The sequence below is a fragment of the Pinus tabuliformis genome, chromosome 1_1 (genome assembly GCF_031772625.1).
Source record: "Pinus tabuliformis cultivar Carrire ecotype Pingquan chromosome 1_1, CPIR1, whole genome shotgun sequence".
Taxonomy (NCBI): Eukaryota; Viridiplantae; Streptophyta; class Pinopsida; order Pinales; family Pinaceae; genus Pinus; species Pinus tabuliformis.
The window spans coordinates 700,483,829-700,507,016 of NC_142297.1; the positions used below are offsets into that span (position 1 = coordinate 700,483,829).

The 23,188-nt window shown below is 35.1% G+C and overlaps 2 long non-coding RNA genes across 2 annotated transcripts; both read left to right on the forward strand.

The window, feature by feature from the left end:
* Window positions 1-2,604: 2,604 nt before the first annotated feature.
* LOC149215430 (uncharacterized) lies at window positions 2,605-3,228 on the forward strand. Its single transcript, XR_016250483.1, has 2 exons — window positions 2,605-2,741; window positions 2,848-3,228. It is a non-coding gene; the product is annotated as an uncharacterized LOC149215430 (long non-coding RNA).
* A 5,945-nt stretch (window positions 3,229-9,173) lies between these two features.
* Window positions 9,174-9,712, forward strand: LOC149215431 (uncharacterized). Its single transcript, XR_016250484.1, has 2 exons — window positions 9,174-9,225; window positions 9,332-9,712. It is a non-coding gene; the product is annotated as an uncharacterized LOC149215431 (long non-coding RNA).
* The last annotated feature ends 13,476 nt before the right edge of the window (window positions 9,713-23,188 follow it).

Here is a 23,188-nt window from a genome sequence, read left to right on the forward strand (position 1 = left end):
CCTCAGACGCCTAGAGTTAAATGATTCATTAACAGAATTTACAAACAGAGTACTAGTTACAGACCCCGACTCCCCATACATGCCCATCTGGGCCAGTAGATTTCCATAAAATACTAAAATCAGCATACCATATGTTAACAATGATAGACTTAAACCAATCCCAATTAGCCCATGCAATAACATCACCAAACCCTACCATTATGGCTTCATTCCTTGCAGTAAGACCTCCATTTCATGAACTAAGAAGGCCACATAGATGTAGCCTTTCCTTGTCGTCGTGTCGTTAATGTCACCTTGGGTGCTCAGGCTATGTCCCAAGTTTCCAATCCCATGAGAAACCTTTACCACCGCTCAACAGCTCCAGAGGTGAAACCACAATAAGGTTTGCATGCAAAAAGCTAGACTCACCACTTGTAAAACTAATGTTACCATGCTCGAGGTTTGGTCTACCACTTGGTTACGGGATGTCAGGGCCTTTAATTCCTTGAGCGTGTGGAGGCATTGGGTGGGTCACCCAGTTGTCCTGCCCCACAACCATTCAATTATTACTTCGATACTTGGGAGGGTCTTTCCTCCCTTCACACCCCGATCGGGGGCCCTGATTGTCACTCATGTCTCTATTAAGAATCTCCAGCAAGGTTTCCATCCCTTCATCTTGGGTTTCCTTGTCCCCGGAGACGTCCAAATCCTTTCTAGAGTTGTTGCACCCCCAATTAGCCAGAAAATCAACAACTACATTAACTGAGCATCGTACATGTACAAGAATGATGTATTCTATGTCTGAGATAATGTCTCCCATTTCCTGGATTAATCTCATTGTTCTCCAACTCTTACTTATCTTTTCCTAGTGTGTTCCTTGATGAAGCTTTTTAATGGTACCTATCACCAGGGTGGAATCTCCTTCAATGTATTTGTTCCCTTTTTGCGATTAATAATCCATGTTTAATTGCATTGAATTCCGCCTCATTGTTAATCACAATGGCATAGTTTGATGCAAACAGTCGGACTACCTGGCCTTGATAGTCTCTAAAGATGCCTCTGAATCCCACCTCTTGAGGGTTACCTTTGGATGTGCCATCTAAGTTCATTTTTATGAACTCCTCTGAGGGGCATATAAATTTCGAAGGTGATTGGATGACATCTAAAAATATAAAAATAGAGATAAGATTTTTTTTTATTTATGGGTGTAAATTAATTAATTTGTATGAAAAAAATAATATATATATATATATATATATGAATGAAACATTAAAAAAATTATATTTGATAAGCAATTATTTTATTTATTTTTAAAATATCATTTTCATTAAATAATTTGAGAAAAATTCATATAATATCATTATTATTTTAAATTTATTTGTATGTCCAATTACGTTTTACTTTTCATTTCTCTTTCCATAACAACTCTCTAAATCATGGAGATTTTGTACTCCACTATGTTAACATGTCTCAGTACATTGAGGTTATATTTTGCATTCAAATAAATAAAAACACTATGATTACACAAAAATTATGGAATGTGAAGAAACATTTTTGTCATGGATTTGGCAATAAAAGTTAAATGTTACATTATACTATATTATTGTGGCTAATACTAATAATAATTACTTGTAATATTATAGCCAATTGATTTGAATAATATTATCATATTATTTTTCACCTATAACAATATATTTTGGAACCAAACCAACAAATGCATAAGGAATTTGGCGATCTATTTTAACTATATTTATAATATATAAACATAATCTTCCAATGAGTCAGAAACATCATGGTAAATAACACATTTTATATCATTGACATGTTACAATGATAATAGCCCCATGCTCCAGAAGTTAATTGGGTTGCACATATTTCTATCTCTATGTAAACCAAAATAATGGTGATGGTAGTGAGGTTTGTATAACAAACAAAGTTTGTATCAAACAACAACAAAGTTGCAACCCATCCTTCATAATAATAGTTCATTCACTTTCCATTTAATGAAATGTGTCAGCCTCATGAGATTCAAACAAGAATGGATTTATTTGCATAGAAGTTGTTCCATCACATGTCATTTACACTTCAATTGGTAGCTTCCAAACCGCATGCAAGAAAACTTGTAGCAGATTGGAGACTTGCTACGAAACCATGATGATGGCCCAGCCCTGGTGACGTGGTCTTGGCCACGTGACTCACCTCAGTCCCACGTGGTCACACTTGCGTGGGTAAATATCTGCTCCAGCACTGATGCGCATTTAAGTTTTCATCTTCCGGTTACCAGGTGGATCACCGGTCCTCTCCGTGGCTTCCCGCCTTTGTAAAACCCTTAAGGTTTTAGTCTTGGCTCATTTGCTTCCGTCTCCCCTTCTGTTCCAGCTCCGCATGGCTATAGCGCTGCCCTCTGTGCACTGACACCTACCTAGCTCTCACTCTGTCACTGATGGTGGCTCTTGTTCGAAATGCAAAACCTTTGCTGTAGCTGCTGTCTTCGTCGACCCGGTTTGGAAGTCTGTGGTAAGGATTTGTATTTTAATGGCTTTAGCTAAACAGTCTTTTGGTTTCCAGTCTCTGAACTCTGGTCCTGTGCAGGTATTCGTAGCCACAGAGTTACCTTCCCTCCGAACGCAACCAGGCTTCAAGGTAACCTCTTGTTCTATGATTTATCGTCCTCTGCCATCTGTTGTCGACACTTACAATGTTCTTGTGCCTTTCAGCTTGTGGTTTCGTTTTGTGGCTCGGCAACCTTCGTCGACCCTTGGGTAAGTTCACTGTTCCTTTACTCCTGCAACTTACAATATGACTCGGCTTCTTCTGACATTATTCTGGTTATAGAGATGAATTAATTCATTCTGTGCTCCTGTGCAGGTGGGTTGGGACTATGCTCGTGAGGGTTTCTTCTATACAGTCTTCGGCTTCCTCCAATCTCTGGTTTCCTTTGACCGGGTAGGGTCTATTCTCATTTCAGCATTTCTTTAGAGTATGTAATACGGACTAGCTGTAGGGTTCTGCTGGTTAGGGTTTGTAGAATGGGCGTGCCCTTCGCTGGCATTCACATCTTCAGGGTTTCGCTTCTCTGTCTCATTGTATGGCCTCCATGCGTCTATATCTTAGACTTTGCTGTTACGGCAGTGCCGCTTTTGTTTATATGACTCTGTTGTTGTCTAATGGACTGTGGTGTACGAAGACTTATGAAATACTGTATTTAAATGAAAACAAATGGTTCTGGAATTGTTACCTCTGTTGATAGTCGCTGTGTTGATTTAATAATGGCTGTGTGACTCTTTGTGTTGGCGTATGGGCTCTGTTCGGTTTGGCCGTAACTCGACTTGATATGAAGTCTGTCTTTGCTTTATCCTCGCAACGATGTACACATATGCTGCTTGTCCACTTGCTCTTCTTGCTGTATGATAGTTCTGGCAACGTACTTATGGTTTCGGCCTGAGGCCTGTGATGCTTCAATGTTTCTAGTTACAGCATATGAATATCGTTCTATATTAACTTGTCTTTAAAATAACAAATAATTGAACTCTCAGTTGTATAACACAGTAAAGTAATGAACAGTACTTTATATTCGGAAAAGGAAACAAAGTTTCAATTACAGAGGGTGTCCTTCTATTTTTGCTTGAATGCTGTCTTGCTATATTTTTTCTTAATTTCTCTTCTGAGGTGAACCAAAAAAAACAGCACCCTCTTACATCGTATTTTCTTCCTTTTGAGCTACACTGAATGTAACTGTTTGGAAACTGAATGCAATAACTACTACCTGTTTCTTTAAACAATAAACTAACTAAAACAGTTGTTGCTACCTAGCTAACTACCAGTAACTTAACTTGTGCTGTAATTAAATAAAAGAAAGGAAATGAATAATGATTAATTAAAAACAACAACCAATTAGTCCTTTTGGTGACCTGTCCAATCACCCTTGAAAGTCGTGTCCTGTCTCTGCACGAACCAGTCATTGAGTCTCTGTCTCCTCAGAGCTGGATGCTCCTGCATCAGGCTCCCGGGGTGGCAAAAAGTCATGGCTCCGTTCCATGAGCTCGTCAACAGAGTAGCCTGCTTTAGTTATCTGCGCTGTGTCGAGCCAAGAACTGTCCTCTATTGGACGGTTCCGCCACTTGACCAAATATCGCAGATACTCCTTCCTGCGTGTGCGTCTAGCTACCTGTGTGTCCAGTATTCCTTCGATCTCAAGGGGTGGTGCCTTTGGTAGTTGTCTCGTCCAAGAACCTTCCTCATAGCTGTCTTTCTGTGGTGCTGTAGTTGCTGCATCATCTTCTGAATTGGCCACATAGGGAAACAGATCTGCCACGTTGAAAATGGGAGAAATTCCAATTTCGGGCGGCAACTGTATTTCGTAAGCGTTCGCAGAAAATTTGCGGATGATTTTGCAAGGGCCGATCTTTTTAAATTTTAGCTTGTTATACTCCCGCTTCGGAAACCTTTCCTTACGTAGATACGCAAGGACTTCATCCCCAACGTTAAACTGAACTTCCCGACGCTTTGTGTCAGCTCGCTGCTTGTATTTCAAACTGCTGTCCTGTAACTTCAGCTTGACCTGTTCGTGTAAATTGCTCATTTCTTGAGCAAATTCTTCCCCATCAGCACTCTGTTTCTCAAGTTTCCCCAAATCCCGTAATTCATGCACTCCTCGCGGATGCATACCGTACAAAATCTGGAACGGACTGTAACCGGTGCTGCGGTTAGGTGAATCGTTGTACGCGAACTCGGCTTGAGCAAGTACACGGTCCCACGTCCGGGAATTTCCTCCTGTCAAACTGCGAAGTAAGTTCCCCAGGCTTCTGTTTACGACTTCCGTCTGACCATCAGTCTGCGGATGATAAGCAGAGCTGAACTGCAATTGTGTATTTAACTTTTTCCACAGAGTTCTCCAAAAGTGACCCGTAAACTTTACATCCCGATCAGAGATGATGGATTTCGGGAGTCCATGTAACCGAACGACTTCAGTAAAGAATAGGTGTGCAATGTAAGTAGCGTCGCTGGTTTTCCTGCATGGTACAAAATGTGCCATTTTCGAGAATCGGTCAACTACAACCATGACTGAATCGAAGCCCCGCTGTGTCTTTGGTAGACCCAAAACAAAGTCCATGCTCACTGAATCCCATGGTCGACTCGGAATCGGCAATGGTGAGTAAAGACCAGTGTTTTGACTATGACCCTTTGCTAGTTGGCAAACTCTGCATCTGCTCACGTACCTCCGTACATCTCGCTGCAATTTCGGCCAGAAATAAAAGTGTTGTACTTGAGCAACCGTCTTGTCGATACCAAAGTGTCCAGCCAGTCCTCCACTGTGTTTCTCCTGTATTATGTTTTCCCTCATGGAACAGTTGGGTATACATAGTTGTCCTCCTTTGAACAGCAACCCTTCTTGCAAGTTATAATCTAGCCACATGCTATCATTCCTTGTCAAAGGGTTTTGACAGGCTTCATATGCCTCCCCAAATTCGGTATCAGCTTGATACAGTTCCTTCAAATGTTCAAAACCCAGAACTTGCATTGTACTCTCCTGCAGAAGAAAGGTTCTTCTGCTCAGTGCATCTGCCACCTTATTCGCTTGGCCACTAATGTGCTTTAATACGAATGTAAAATTTTGCAGATACTCCACCCAAGCTGCATGTTTGTGGTTTAGTTTGTGCTGTTGCATAATATACTGCAAGGCAGAATTATCTGTAAACAAAACAAACTCATCTCCCAATAGATAATGCCGCCAATGCTTCAACGCTTGTATGATTGCATAAAATTCTTTGTCGTAGGTTGAGTACTTCTGCCTGCTCTCATTTAGTTTTTCACTGAAGAAAGCGACCGGTCTGTCCTCTTGACTGAGGACTGCTCCAATGGCTGTCCCACTGGCGTCACAACGAACTTGAAAAAGTTTGTTGAAATCTGGCAGTCTCAATATTGGTCTTTCAGTGATCTTTTTCTTCAAAGTTTGAAAACTGCTTTCTGCCGCTTCAGTCCAGTGAAAAGGCTGATTTGCCTTCTTGATCGTGTCCAACATAGGTGCGCAAATCTCGCTGAAATTTCTGATAAATTTCCTATAAAAACTGGCTAGTCCATGGAAACTCCGGACTTCAAACAAACTCCTTGGTGACGGCCAGCTGACTATGGCTGCCACCTTTTCCGGATCCATTTTTAGCTCATTCTCTGCAATAACAAACCCCAAATACACTAGCTCTCGCTGGAAAAAGGTACACTTTTTCAAATTTATCAGCAACTTGTTTTGCTGCAGCTTCCTCAACACACTCTGTAAATGCCTGAAATGATCCTCTTTAGTCCTGCTAAAAATCAAAATATCATCCAGGTAAACTATCACAAATTTCCCATTAAACTCTTTCAATACCTCATTCATCAACCGCATGAATGTGCTGGGAGCGTTACTCAATCCGAATGGCATCACCAGCCACTCATATAAGCCTTCATTTGTCTTGAAAGCTGTCTTCCACTCATCGCCTTCTCGTATTCGAATCTGATGATACCCACTCTTCAGATCAATTTTTGAGAAATAGGCTGCCCCACTCAAACAATCCATCATATCGTCCATCCTTGGTAAGGGGAACCTGTACCTGACAGTAATTTTGTTTATGGCTCTGGAGTCTGTGCACATTCGCCATTCTCCTCCCTTCTTTGGAGCCAAAACAGTCGGTACTGCACAAGGGCTCATACTCTCTCGAATCAACCCTTTGTCAAGTAACTCCTGAACTTGCTTTCTAATTTCCTCATGATCCTTGGGGCTCATACGGTAAGCAGCCTTATTCGGTAAGCTTGCGCCTGGTATAAAGTCGATACAATGACTAATACCCCTCCTTGGTGGTAACTCATTTGGAAGATCATCCACCACTATGTCCCCAAATTCTTGCAGCAATTGCTGAACTTCTTCTGGCAAATCTGACAGCTGTGTGTGTAACACTACTGCCTTTGGCCTCCTTATGACAGCAAAGTTGATTTCGCTGTCCTCAATCTGTTTCACGAACTCCTTTCCTCCTAATAGCAATGCCTTCACTCCACTGGTTTCTGCTGTATTTTCCTCTTTGATGGGTACAAGCGTGTGCTTGATCCCATCTTTAACAAACTTGTAGCAATTCTTTTTCCCGTCATGAACTGCACCTCTATCGAACTGCCAAGGTCGTCCCAAAAGTAGGTGACAGACATCCATGGGCATGACATCACAAAGGATCTTATCCTTGTACTTGCCAATTTGGAATTCTACTTCACATTGCTCATCAACTAACAACTGATGCCCTTTCTGCAGCCATGACACTTTGTAGGGTGTAGGATGCTTTAATTTCTTCAGTCCCAACTTGTCCACCATCTCTACCGCCACAAGATTGTCCGTACTCCCACTATCTATAATCAATTTGCAGCACTTGCCCCGCGACTTGCAGACAGTACGGAACAAGGCTTTCCGCTGATCTGGTTCTGCAACCTCCTTTGCTGGTTTCAACAGCACTTTGTTCAACACCAAAGCTTCACCTGTCTCTGGTGCATTTTCTGCTTCCTGAGGTGTTGCCTCAGCATCCTCAGTCTGAACAACATAAGTCCCTCTTCCGCCTGCTGGTTCAGCTTCAGGACATTCATAAGACTTGTGCCCCCATTTGTGGCAGCGATAGCACTGGACAGCTCCTCTGCCCCGACCATTTCCTCGCCCTCGCTGGGGTGGTCGTCCTCCTCTCGTGCTATTGTCTTTCTCTGTTGTTCCAGCAGATTTAGAACTGCTGCTTTCTTCATTTGGGCCTGCACCTCGACCTCTTCCAAATACTTTACCCTTCCCCCTGCCAGTTCCACCTCCTCTCCTGGCATTCTGCTTCCGATTAATCTTTTCTTCCGCCTTCAGTGCAAACTGATAGGCTTCCTCCATTGTTCGGGGTGAAAGGATACCAATCTCGTCTAAGATTTCTCCCCTTAAGCCATTCACAAATCTGGCTGTTTTCTCCGGGGTGTCCTCCACATAACCTGCTCGCAAATTCAACTTATAGAATTCTTCTGTAAATTCTTTCACAGTCATTCCTCTCTGTTTCAAGTTCTGTACCTGCCTGTACAACATAATCTGATAATCCTGTGGTAAGAATTTCTCTTTCAGTTTGGCCTCCATTCTAGACCATTTCTTTATAGGCTGTTTGTTAAGCCTCCTCCGTTCCGCCTGAACACTGTCCCACCACAAGGACGCATGTCCTTTCAGCTTGGTGGCGGCGAACTTCACCTGCTTATCTTCGCTGGTTTCCTCAAATTCAAAATACTTGTTGACTTCACTTAACCAATCCAACAACACGTCTGCGGACAGACTTCCGTCATAAGTCGACAACTCATGTTTTGGCTTATGACTTGACAGCAAGACCGACTTCAACAATCTAAATTCTAGTGTCACCCCCTCTAATTCCTCCTCTGGTTCAACTTCTTCTTCATCACTGTCATCTGCTGGGTTTCTTCTTCCCCCAGCTTCCACTACTGCCAATCTTTCACGCAAAACTCGAATCTCCTCTCGAAGTCCATCATCTACTACCCTCCGGACTACTCTTCCCCTTCCTCTTCCTCTTCCTCTTCCTCTTCCTCTTCCTTCACCTTCACCTTCTCCCTGTTCCATTGGTTCTAACTCAAGAAACTAGCTCTGATACCACTTATGATGGCCCAGCCCTGGTGACGTGGTCTCGGCCACGTGACTCACCTCAGTCCCATGTGGTCACACTTGCGTGGGTAAATATCTGCTCCAGCACCGATGCGCATTTAAGTTTTCATCTTCCGGTTACCAGGTGGATCACCGGTCCTCTCCGTGGCTTCCCGCCTTTGTAAAACCCTTAAGGTTTTAGTCTTGGCTCATTTGCTTCCGTCTCCCCTTCTGTTCCAGCTCCGCATGGCTATAGCGCTGCCCTCTGTGCACTGACACCTACCTAGCTCTCACTCTGTCACTGATGGTGGCTCTTGTTCGAAATGCAAAACCTTTGCTGTAGCTGCTGTCTTCGTCGACCCGGTTTGGAAGTCTGTGGTAAGGATTTGTATTTTAATGGCTTTAGCTAAACAGTCTTTTGGTTTCCAGTCTCTGAACTCTGGTCCTGTGCAGGTATTCGCAGCCACAGAGTTACCTTCCCTTCGAACGCAACCAGGCTTCAAGGTAACCTCTTGTTCTATGATTTATCGTCCTCTGCCATCTGTTGTCGACACTTACAATGTTCTTGTGCCTTTCAGCTTGTGGTTTTGTTTTGTGGCTCGGCAACCTTCGTCGACCCTTGGGTAAGTTCACTGTTCCTTTACTCCTGCAACTTACAATATGACTCGGCTTCTTCTGACATTATTCTGGTTATAGAGATGAATTAATTCATTCTGTGCTCCTGTGCAGGTGGGTTGGGACTATGCTCGTGAGGGTTTCTTCTATACAGTCTTCGGCTTCCTCCAATCTCTGGTTTCCTTTGACCGGGTAGGGTCTATTCTCATTTCAGCATTTCTTTAGAGTATGTAATACGGACTAGCTGTAGGGTTCTGCTGGTTAGGGTTTGTAGAATGGGCGTGCCCTTCGCTGGCATTCACATCTTCAGGGTTTCGCTTCTCTGTCTCATTGTATGGCCTCCATGCGTCTATATCTTAGACTTTGCTGTTACGGCAGTGCCGCTTTTGTTTATATGACTCTGTTGTTGTCTAATGGACTGTGGTGTACGAAGACTTATGAAATACTGTATTTAAATGAAAACAAATGGTTCTGGAATTGTTACCTCTGTTGATAGTCGCTGTGTTGATTTAATAATGGCTGTGTGACTCTTTGTGTTGGCGTATGGGCTCTGTTCGGTTTGGCCGTAACTCGACTTGATATGAAGTCTGTCTTTGCTTTATCCTCGCAACGATGTACACATATGCTGCTTGTCCACTTGCTCTTCTTGCTGTATGATAGTTCTGGCAACGTACTTATGGTTTCGGCCTGAGGCCTGTGATGCTTCAATGTTTCTAGTTACAGCATATGAATATCGTTCTATATTAACTTGTCTTTAAAATAACAAATAATTGAACTCTCAGTTGTATAACACAGTAAAGTAATGAACAGTACTTTATATTCGGAAAAGGAAACAAAGTTTCAATTACAGAGGGTGTCCTTCTATTTTTGCTTGAATGCTGTCTTGCTATATTTTTTCTTAATTTCTCTTCTGAGGTGAACCAAAAAAAACAGCACCCTCTTACATCGTATTTTCTTCCTTTTGAGCTACACTGAATGTAACTGTTTGGAAACTGAATGCAATAACTACTACCTGTTTCTTTAAACAATAAACTAACTAAAACAGTTGTTGCTACCTAGCTAACTACCAGTAACTTAACTTGTGCTGTAATTAAATAAAAGAAAGGAAATGAATAATGATTAATTAAAAACAACAACCAATTAGTCCTTTTGGTGACCTGTCCAATCACCCTTGAAAGTCGTGTCCTGTCTCTGCACGAACCAGTCATTGAGTCTCTGTCTCCTCAGAGCTGGATGCTCCTGCATCACATGATCATTTCTAGTACCATGTTAATGTAACATGTTAATACATGGGAAAGTAGATATTATTTCATAAAAAAGTTGTGGTGAGTTTTTTATATTAATTAAAATAAAGTTGAAACAATTAAAAAAGAAATTATCTATTCTAATAATATATTGCTCCAACCACCAACCAACTTGATATTGAAGAATTGAATAATAAATTAGATACACATTTATTTGATATAAAATGGAATTTGATAATAAATTTAAAAAACAATTAAAACTACCTGTAAACTTAAATGCATAAAACAAATGTCTGCAATCATTAGTGTTAGACTTCTAGTTTATCAGAAATAATAAATTAAATGTTAATATAAATATATTAAAAAAGAAATATAAATAAAATAGATTGAAGTGTAAGATAAATTAACTAGATAACTCTGTTAAATAAAATAAATATTAAATTTTCATTTTATCACGTGAAAGTAAATTTTAAAATGCATATTAATTTTTTTTTATTTTGTTATATTTTATTTTAAATCATAATTTACGGTTAATAAATCTAAAACATGTTTGATTTTAGATTTTTGTGATCCATACTGATTTTGATAAATTCTTTCGGATTAATCACATCATGAGTTTTTGGTCAATGTTTCGAACTATAATTTATCCTGAAAACAAAAGAGAAAAAAATCACTTAGTCAGAATTTAATATGATTATTAAAAAATAATAATATTCAACAATTATATTTAAATATTAAATAATGTTTTAAAAGAAAGTTAAAAAATATATTACAATATAAATATAAATATAAATATAAAATTAATAAAATAATAAATTATATATATATATATATATATATATATATATATATATATATATATATATATATATAATTTACTAAAACATTCGAGTTTGTTTATCCCTAATTAAAAACAATTATGGTGAACCTAACGCGTTTCACGGTTTAACCATATAGGCGGTTATCTCGACAAATATTACTCTATAAGGATCAAAACCTTGAAGACTTTGGTGACTTTTGATGAAATGTTTGGTATCAAAATAACGGAAAGTGGGAAAAGGAAAAACCCTTTGACATCTTTATATGAATTACAGGAACCACAATACTGTTAATGGCATATGGAGTATGAGGTGTAATTTTTGTTTCCTATTAATAAAATTACTAGATTTTTTTTAAATATACCTGGTTTAAATCAACATAGTTATTAAAGTAATTTATTTATAATTTTCTTTATATTATTTAATATTGTATATTAAAATATTTTGTTTAGTGTGTTTTTTATTACATAAAGAATAAAACTAATTACATATTTTTTTTACGAGAAAGTATTTGAAATGTTTTATATTTAAAAAAAAAAATTGATATAAAATTATTTTATTTGAGATGGATATTGAAATATTCTATTTATAGTCAGCGATAATATATATTTATATATCTCTTTTATATCAAATTGAAAATGTATTTTTTTTTTTTACTTCCAATTACCTTATTTTTATATAAAATTACATTACTTAATATTAGTATTTATATATACATTATATTACTTAATATTAGCATTTAAATATTTATCTTTAAGTGAGAATGAAATATCTTTATTATTATTTAATATAAACATTGATTTTTTTTTAATTTAAAAATTACACACTAAACTAAAAATATAAGATTTGTATTTTTTCCATTACACTCACAACTACCTTATTTTTATCTTAAAAAAATCATATTGTTTAATATAAATATTGAAATATTTTATTTATTATTGAAAATAAAATAAATTTATTATTTATAAAACTACATATTTCTCTTTTTTATTTATTAAAAAAAATTATTTTTATTTAAAAAAACACATATATTTATAAACTAAAGTAATTATTATACATCTCCCTTATATTAAAATTAAAATACACCTCTCTATACAATAAATTAAATAAATATTTTAAAGAATCAAATAAATATTATACTGCCTTAAAATATAGATTGTAATAAAAAAGTCAATATTACTAAAAAAACAGGATTTGGAGCCTCAAGGTGGCGTGGTGGCGTTGACTACTAGTTAAAGAGGCAGGGACTGGTGGTACACAAGTGAAAAGGGGTTGTGGTACCCAAGTGAAAAGGCCTTGTGTATGGCTGACGAAATGCTTTGTCCTCATAAAATAGTTTGGATTTAATAAAACCAGTAGAATTGTCCCGCGTACAACCATATTAGATCTCAATTTTATAATCTTTGTTTCAATACTGATCTTTCTAGCCTTTTACGATATCAAAATTAAATTATAGGGAGCTCGGGAGGCTTCTCTCCAAGCTTTTTGAGTATAAGAATAAAATCTTAAATCAAACTAAATAATTCGTTTCTTAGGTCCGATAGACCAAAGTTTGGTCTCAGTGGATGTTAACCATCATCATCATCATCAATAATTTATTTATTTTTATATTCTTCATATATATTTTTTATATCAATATATAAATTTTAATGGCTAATGGTTAAAAATGGAGGTTAAAAATATCATAAGTATTATATTTTTCTAAATTTTAATAATCAAAATTTGAAAATTAATATTAAAAAGTCTTATATAAAAATTTTAATTTTTAAATAATACATTTCCCAAATGACCTATCTACTAAGAATCAACAACTAAGAAGAATCAACAATGAATATTTAATTGTGGGACCCCTCTCGTCACTGTGCCTATGACTTCAGTCTAGGTGTAGCCTCCTCTAAGTGTGCCCTTTGTCACTCATTTTTGTCCTAGTTGGTGATTTCAAATTGTCGAATTTGGGTGCCATGTATCACGCTAAAATAACATCACGTCAACCTTTGGTCCACACCATTACCATTTTGGTTGTGGACTCGATCATTGGCTTTAACCCCACACAATTTAGTTTTTCCCCATTTTAATTATTTTGAAGTAATCCAACATTCCTATGCACCTAGGGAATTCAATAGTTGTCATAAAAATGCGGACCCCCTCCCAGTGTTGACCTAGAGAGGGGAGTCTGTTATCACTATTTCTACTCCAAGTTCCACAGTATCCCATCAATGGCCACTGCGCTCTCCATGATTCCAATGATTGCGATTGAAATGTGAACTCCCTCCCCCCACCTCTTGCTAACTTGGCAGGGGCTTTTCCTCTATTGGATCTTGATTTTTCAATAAGCGAGAACCCTCCACCATTGATTCATTTAAGGGTCCACTCCAGGTACTCATGCATCCACTCCTCGGCCCTAGTCATAGCGTGAAGTCATATGGCTTAACGAGGGTTAAGCCCTTTTCCTCCATAGCCATAGAATGTTATCCCTGTGGAATTATATATGTGTGTGTATAAATTTAAAGTTAGGCCTCTGCCCTTAGCACTTAACTATAGTGCTTAACCACATGGGTTATGAGATTAAGTCTCGTCCTTCAACTCTCAAGGATTTCAGCCTCACAATATATATATATATATATATATATATATATATATATATATATATATATAGATAGATAGATAGATAGATAGATAGATATATTCTTCTATGTCCATATACATGCCTATGCATGTATATGAACATAGTGTGAATTTATTCTAAGCTTTCGACCATGTTTACATGTACATATAAATTAAAATTAACAGGTCCGTAGGTCAGCCTTGGTCATCCTTCCAAAGCTCTTACACATGATACCAAGACCTAGTATCAATATATTCATGGTAGATTCTGATAGTTATTTATATTCAAACAGGGATTTAATGACCCTTTCAAATTCAGACCATTTAGGCCATCTATTAGCACATAACAATCAGGAATTCATATGCCATTCAAAACAAGAAATTAGCATAAAAAATCTCAGTATTATTTACTAGCATTCACCCATTATTTCATTAAAACATAAGTAAAGACCCTCACTAATACCTTCTTCTTTTTTAATAACAAATAAATTTTCATTTACCTATGTATATTAACGTAATAGAATTCAACTCATGGATGTGGGTGTTTAGGCACGCAGGTACTATGCAGCGACCTTGGGTTGGCAAGTGGCGAGGCCACCTAGCCACCCACGCTTCCACTCAGAACCATATACAGAAAGCCACCGCCAATATTAATGGCACATTAATGAACTGTGCGGATCGAGGCTTCATCAATTTGGTTTTTAAGATGGCCTCTTCAAACAGTCTTCCCCCCGCTCCGCCTCCTCTGAACTGCAATTTTCTCCCTGCTGCTGCAGAGCCGAGCTCGTGCATGACAACGAGGAGATGCTGCTAAGTTCTATGTTGCATTGAGATGATGGATGGTGCACATTTATCGCAGAGTCTTCTATGTTGTCTACTGACTAGTTCTTCGGTCTTGAATCCTAGGCACTGGTTCTTCAGTCTTTAATTTCTGCTCTGAACCGCTAATTACAGGTCCTTCTGTTCCCATTGACCACTCATTCTTTGGCATTGCTCCTTCTCGTCCCCGTTCGCTCAATTTTGCCCAAGTGAGCATGCCTCATTTGCATCATCGAATGCGTTGCAGGAGGGGTAGTAGCAGAGGAAGATCACCCCCCTCCTTGTCCCTCTCTGACTCGTCCCCCTCTGACTCATCCTCCCCTTAGAGGGCTCATTTCTTTGGGCGCTACCCAGCCACTCGCAACGGTCGGGGGCGGGCTCAAATTTCAAGTCCTCGGCATGTTGATGTTGCTCCCCAGCCTCCTGCTGCCTCTATATCATCTCTACAGCCCAGTCATTCTGCACAATTTCAATTTCGCTACACGTTGGAACGTCCCTGCATAATAGCGACTATCTCGGTGGCATTTAGAGAGGAGCCACAAAATTCTGAAGACCCAACCCACAATACTCAGGCGCAGAACAGGTTGTTACCCCTACAGGCTGTTACCCCTACATGGGAAGAAAACTCTTATAGTTTTGGACTGGTTTCCCTGGTGTGGATAGTCTCTTTCCAGTCTTTTGTTGTTAAACATGGCATAATTTGGGGCTTGCTCTGCAGAGGCTGATGCCTCCTTGTACTACTTTTGTTACATTAATAGAATTAGTCTAATTTAGAAAAAAATAAAACAAAATAAAATTAAAATAAAAATAAAAAAATGTTATAGAATTCAACATACATATATATATATTAACACCATATGTGGGTTAAACATCATCGAGATGTTCAATTTATTGTGCTCAAAAGGCTTTCCCTCGCGGATTTTCTCAGACTGCAATTTTCATGTAATTATTTAGTTCTCTGCTCTAAGACTCAGAGTTTGTGACTGAGTATGAGAAAAATTCCCTGTGAACTTTGGATCTCTATCACTTACCATTACCTTATGAAAGCCATGAAGGTTATGGCTTTATTTTATAAACACTTTTTCCACTTGGATTGTTCAATGTAAATTTCTAAGCAGAAAAGTAAAAAATATAATTTTATATGGTTGGTGATGTATTCTCCTAACAAGAAGAAAAGGTAGAAAAAGATGTTAAAACCGTATAATCTTCAGCTTCAATCCTTAGGTCTACATAAAACACTTATAAACTTGCAAAAGAAACTAAGAAGATCAAAAGATCTATATAGTAAAGTTGCATATATAACACCCAATGGAAAGGAACGTTTTTTATTAATAATATTCACATAGGAAGAAGAATGTAGACACGGGTCTCTAAAGCCCTCATCCACAGGAAGATCAAAAGATCTGTATACCAAAGTTGCATATATAACACCCAATGGAACTTTTTTTATTAATAATATTCGCATAGGAAGAAGAATGTAGACACGGGTCTCTAAATCCCTCATCCACAAAGAGGGTTCTTTTGATATCCCTACACTTTAGTTGGCTATTTCTCTCTCTTGACAATGGAAGTTGAACTCACAGAGGGGAGCTCGAAAGTAAAAATATTAGATTAATGATGATGATAATGATCATATGTAGAGAGTGAAGGAAGACTTCTCTATTTATAATAAAATGCTAGGATGGGTCTAGATTTAATCAAATAATAGAATATTATTAGACCAAATCAAGATTTATTAGTATATTTAGGATAGGAAAATATTGATGAAATGGTGAAAAAACGTTATTTATTGAAGAGACTAAAAAACTAATGATTAATTAAGTTAAATAAGAAAAGTTGTTAAAGTAATAAATAAATAAAAATGACTTATTAATTACTTTAAGAATATATGGTCAAAGCAAGTTAGAAATAATTATTAAATAATCATTTAATAATTATTTCACGAAGAAATGAGGAATAATAAATAAATAATATTTTATTTAATTATTTATGGGTAATGCGGTCAAAATGTGTTAAAAATAATTAATAAATAATTATTTCAAGGGATAAAGGTTAAATGTTTAAGGAATAATAAATAAACATTGGTTTATTTAGTCATTCCTATGGATATCCACGGGGTCTTAGATAGATGGCAATCGGGTGCATTTTTAAGACACTCCTAGATGTTAAATCACTGGTTCAATTCCCCACCCTATTTGGGTGTTATTCTTAGACATCCCCACCCTATTCGGGTGTTATTCTTAGACATCCCCACCCTATTCGGGGGTGTTATTCTTAGACATCCCCACCCTATTCGGGTGTTATTCTTAGACATGGACATAATGCAACCTCATTAATGCTAAACATAAAATAAAATAAATATTCCTTTGTATGGGTGAAAATATGTTAATTATTTTCACAAAAATAGGTAAATATGAGAATAACATGAAATTAATTAAATTTGTTCCTCAATTATTTTCAAGTGGTTAAGCAAAAATAATTGGAGTTGTCTTTAGTGCGACTTTTTGGGAGTCTTTCTGCTGGGTTTTTCTGTTCTAGTTTCTCTAAAATATGGCAGGAATTTATTGAAATCACAAGCTTGATGGGTAATCCCTGTACAATCGAAGTTCCCTAGGGGTTTTTCAAGGTGTTGAATCCATATATACAGTTAAAAAATCAGATTAAATAACACAAATCAAAATTTCACTTAGGAAAAATGGTTCTCTAAATTATTTCTGAAGGTGAAAGTGGGTTTAATGCGTAAAACTCATAGCACATGGTGTGTTTCTATCATCATAATGGAAAATGGCTAGTTGGTCACTTTAAAGGTGATAATAGATAGTTCCCAAATGTACGAGTGTTAGGAGCACATCGTATGACCAAAATACATTATACATTCACATTCACCAGAAACCAAAGGGGGAGTCAAATGGAGAAAGAATGAGAGAACCATTGCAGCATAGGGAAGAAATATAACCGGAGGAAGCAAAACCTATTGGTCAAAGAAAATTCTCCTTTATTATTTGTACGTGACCTCAATGAGGCAAGGGAGGCATACTCATACCGACTAAGATAACTCAGTACAATAATAATAGTGCGTCCAACAATATGGGTGTGAGAAAAATAGTACATGATACACTATGTGCATGCATCAATGGGCTAGAAAGTAATACAATGATATAAAAGAGTCTCATATACATATGTGCTTGAAATACAAAGGTCATGGCTAATAAAATGAGTGTTATTGAAGGGAGTACATGGGACCAAATGTCCCCAAGTTGATGTCACAGGGACATCTCAACTAAAGAAGCCTTACTAAATTGAAAAGGCGTCTGAAGATATGAATGGGCCAACTGAAGAAGGGGCTCATGCAGTGGCCTCTACGATCGACATACAACCTAACCTTTGATATTTTGTGACATCTGAAAATATAAAAATAGAGATAAGATTTTATTTATTTATGGGTGTAAATTAATTAATTTGTACGGGGATATCTCAACTAAAGAAGCCTTACTAAACTAGAAAGGACTCTGAAGATATGAATGGGCCAACTGAAGAAGGGGCTCATGCAGTGGCCTCTACGATCGACATACAACCTAACCTTTGATATTTTGTGACATCTGAAAATATAAAAATAGAGATAAGATTTTATTTATTTATGGGTGTAAATTAATTAATTTGTACGGGGATATCTCAACTAAAGAAGCCTTACTAAACTAGAAAGGGCTCTGAAGATATGAATGGGCCAACTGAAAAATGGGCTCATGCAGTGGCCTCTACGATCGACATATAACCTAACCTTTGATATTTCGTGACATTTGGAAATATAAGAATAGAGATAAGATTTTATTTATTTATGGGTGTAAATTAATTAATTTGTATGAAATATATATATATATATATATATATATATATATATGAAAGAACAATTATATTTGATAATCAATTATTTTATTTATTTTAAAAATATCATTTTCTTTAAATAATTTGAGGAAAATTTATATAATATCATTATATATTTTAAATTTATTTGTATCTCCCCCATTATGTTATACTTTTCATTTTTCTTTCCCTAACAACTCTCTAAATCATGGAGATTTTTTTACTCCATTAAGTTAAGCAGTTGTATATAACGCGACTTTTTGAAAGTCTTTCCGGCAGTTTTTCCAGTCGAAATCCGGCAGGAATTTATTGGAATCGCAAGTTTGATAGCTAGTTTCTGCACAATGAAAGCGTCCCAGGGTTTTTCACGGTGCTGAATCCAAATATGCAGTTAAAAAACCATTTTAACTGCAACAAATCAAGATTTAACCTCAATTTCTTCCGCCGTATTCCGTCACCGAAATCTCCAAAAAGTTGCATTATAGACAACTCCTTAAGTTAAAACACATCGATATATTGAGTTTATATTTTGCATTCAAATACGTAAAAAGGCTATGATTACATAATAAATTTCATTTTCTTTCCATAACAACTCTCTAAATCATGGAGATTTTTTTACTCGATTAAGTTAAAACACCACCTAGATATATTGAGTTTATGATTTGCATTCAAATACATAAAATTGCTATGATTACATAATTTTTTTATGGAATTATTTTTGTCAAAAATTTAATGATAAAAATTAAATATTACACTATACTATATTACTTCAGCTAATATTAATAATAGTTATTTGCAATATTATAGCCAATTGATTTAAATAATATCATCATATTATTTCTCGCTTATAACAATATCTTTTGAAACAACACCAACAAATGCATAAAGAATTTGGTGATGTAATTTAACTATATTTATAATATATAAACATAATCCTCGAATCAGCCCAAAACCACATGGTAAATGACACATTTTATATTTTTAACATGTTACAATGATAATAGCCCCATGCTCTAGAATTCAATCGGGTTGCACATATTTCTATCTCTATGTAAACTAGAACAATGGTGGTAGTAGAGAGGTTTGTATCACAAACAAAGTTTGTATCAAACAACAACAAAACTACAACTCATCCTTCGTAATAACAGTGCATTTACTCTCCATTTAATGAAATGTGTTAATCTCATGAGATCCAAACCAAGAAATGGCTTATTTGCATAGAAGTTGTTTGATCACATGTCATTTACACTTCAATTGATAGCTTCCAAATTAGTTGCAAGAAAAATTGTAACAAATTGGAGACTTGCTATGAAACCATGATCATTTCTAGTACCGTGTTAATGTAACATGTTAAGACATAAGAAAGTAGATATTATGACATACCAAAATTGTGTTGATCTTTTAATTTATTAATCCTACCAACTTGATATAGAAAAACTAAGTAAAAAATTAGATATACATTTATTTAATATAAAATAAAATTTGGTAATAAATTTAAAAAACAACTAAACTACCTATAAATTTAGATATTTAAAACAAATCCCGGTAAACATTGACATAGTGTTAGACTTAGACTTCTTGTTTCTCACTAGTTTACTAGATTAGATATTAACATAAATATATTAATTTTTTTAATAAAACTTAGTTTAAAATAAATTCACTAGTAATATATTGAAGTTTAAAATAACTATGTTAAATAAAATAAAGATTAAATTTGTATTGGAGTTTATGTTAAATAAAATAAACGGTAAATTTGTATTTTATCATGTAAAGATAAATTCTAAAATAAATGATAAATTTATTCTTATTTTATTTTAAATTATAATTTACTTTTGCTAATAAACCTAAAACATTCCAATTTGTCATTTTATCAATAATTAAAAACATTTATAGATCCATCTCGATTAAAGTTGTAGTGGGTCTAGTGAAACTATTGTTAGTGGTGTATCTCAAGCATATGAGAACCAAGTCTTACACTTTTGCAGAGCATGTGGAGAAAACCAATAATCATGTCCGCATCGAAGAAAGTGTGATTGCTAGAGTGTCGCAATTCCATCACGGGAAATTTAGGGAAGCCCTTGAGATTGGAAAAAGGTCGAACAATCTCAATAGAGAGGATTGGCTGGAAGATCAGTGATTGCTGGGAAATTTAGGGAAGCCCTTGAGATTGGAAAAAGGTCGAACAATCTCAATAGAGAGGATGGTTGGAAGATCAGTAATTGCTGGGTCCAGCCCTCTCCTCCTAGTCGTTTTCTCCCTTAAATATTCTTTTTTTTTACTTAATTCCCTAATATTTATATATTTAAACTCTTTGATTTTTAAATCAATATTAATATTTTTTATTTTTTATTTTTATTTATTTATTTGACTTTTAAACTAATATTTTTATTTTTATTTTTTTTTTAATTTTAATATTTGTAATTTTTCTAATACTTGAATTCTCTAATATTTATTTTTGACTATTTTTTATTTTTATTTTTATTTTTATTTTTATTTTTTATAAACTATTTTTATCCTTAATAAACTATTAGTTAATATTGTAATTTCTCTAGTATTTTTATAGGGATACTCTTTGATTACGAATATAAATCTTTTTATTTTAATATATATTCATAAATATATGTCATTTAGCTTTTATTTTAAAATAGAATTAACTATTTATAGATTATTCTATTTCTAACTTATTCAACTAACTAATAACTTCTTTGATAACTAATTATTTTATTCATTTATTTTCTTAATTTAAATTAAGATTTAAATGTCCCTTTAACTTATATTTTATTTAAAATATAATTAACTTATATTTAATTAAAATATAATTAATTGTTCTCTATTACTTGATTTATTAACTCGCTTATTCTAACATATATTTGCAATTATAAAATTGTCCATTTATAAGGAAATTAATAACTGGATTTACTTATTTAAATGAATTATGCCCTTCATAGTCTAACTAGTCGTTCCCTAGTCAATCTAGCTGTTATCATTTTAGCCGTTACTTGATTTGGAAATTTGGTCATTGGATATTCTACCCGATCTATTTATAATGCATAGCAAGATATGCTCATTGGTTTGAAAAGCGTCGACAAAAATTTCTCTATGTGATTTTGGCCAAAGATTCTTCTCAAAATTGATATGGATCACAAAAGCCTAAGAAGGAACCATCACTTTAATACACATATTTTAATACACAAATACAAGTAAAGCAATAAATTAATTTTAATATTCAAAAATAGACTATAAAATTTGTTTAATTTCATTATTATTATTTTGTTCGTTTTAAATCGAAAAATGATTAATGTTATTTAAAAATAAACATTTAATTATTTAATGGTTAATATCATTTTCAAAGTTAATTTATATTTTCACTCCCTAAAAAAAATAATATTAAACCTAAATTGAAATTTTATATATATATATATATACTATTTTAATAATAATTTAATAAATTATTAATATAATTTTAATTATCACAATATATGATGATGATGATGATGGTTAACGTCCGCTGAGACCAAATAATGATCTATGGGACCTAAAAAGACAAATTATTTATTTTGATTTAAGATTTTATTCCTATGCTCGAAAAGCTTGGAGAGAAGCCTCCCGAGCTCACTATAATTTTGGCATTGTAAAAGGCTAGGAAGGTCAGTATTGTAACAAAGGTTGTGAAATTGAGATCTAATGTGGTTGTATGCAGGGCACTCTAAGAGGAAGTGGTTTTCATCCTCGATGCTCCTGTTCTCACAAATATGGCAGATCCTTTCCATCCATGGCGTTTTAGGAACTGCCTAGCGACCAGTTTCACTATGGAGCTCATGAGAATTCGTTCTAATCTTTGCTATATTAATTTTCTTCTTTGAGCTAGTTAGAATAGAGAGATACTTTTGATCTTCAAGGGTGGGGTTGATGACCTTCTTATAATAACTTAATTTTCTTTTAGACGTTAAATCTTTCTCACAACACAATTTTTCTTTGAACTTAGAAGTAACAATATCTTTAATGTTATTTATGTTTTGCAAAGCATCATTCTCATTGATCTCCCAATATTTTAACCAGGCCCTTGTGTCCTTATGCCATCCTCGGTTAAGCCTTAGGTGGTTTTGGCTGGAATTTAAAGCTAGCTTAGGAAGTCTATGGTTGTCTATGTTATTGAGCTTGTGCTTGTACAACAGAAACCTGAGCATAGCAAGGCTCTCAATAGGAGAAAGACATAAATAAACTATAATAATAATACATTAATAATAATAATAAGACATATAATAATAATACATAAATAAATTATATTTAATTAAAAAACATTATTTTATTATAATATTAAAATATCTTGCTTTTCTCATATAAATATTTTTTTATTAAATTAAAAATTAAAAATATCTTTTAAAATAATGCAACTCAACATATTAATTTGGTAAAATATAAATCACAATCGTCTTAATAAAAAATATAAAAACGTTCTCACAATTAAAAAAATAAAATAAAAAATGGACGCGAAAAAAGCTATAATAAGTGGCATGTTTTGAGGTATAAATTAGGAAAAACGCACATTATAAAAAAATTAATAATAGAAAAGCGCACACTAAAAAAGCTCTAAGAAAACAAAACGACCTAGTAAAAACAATAAA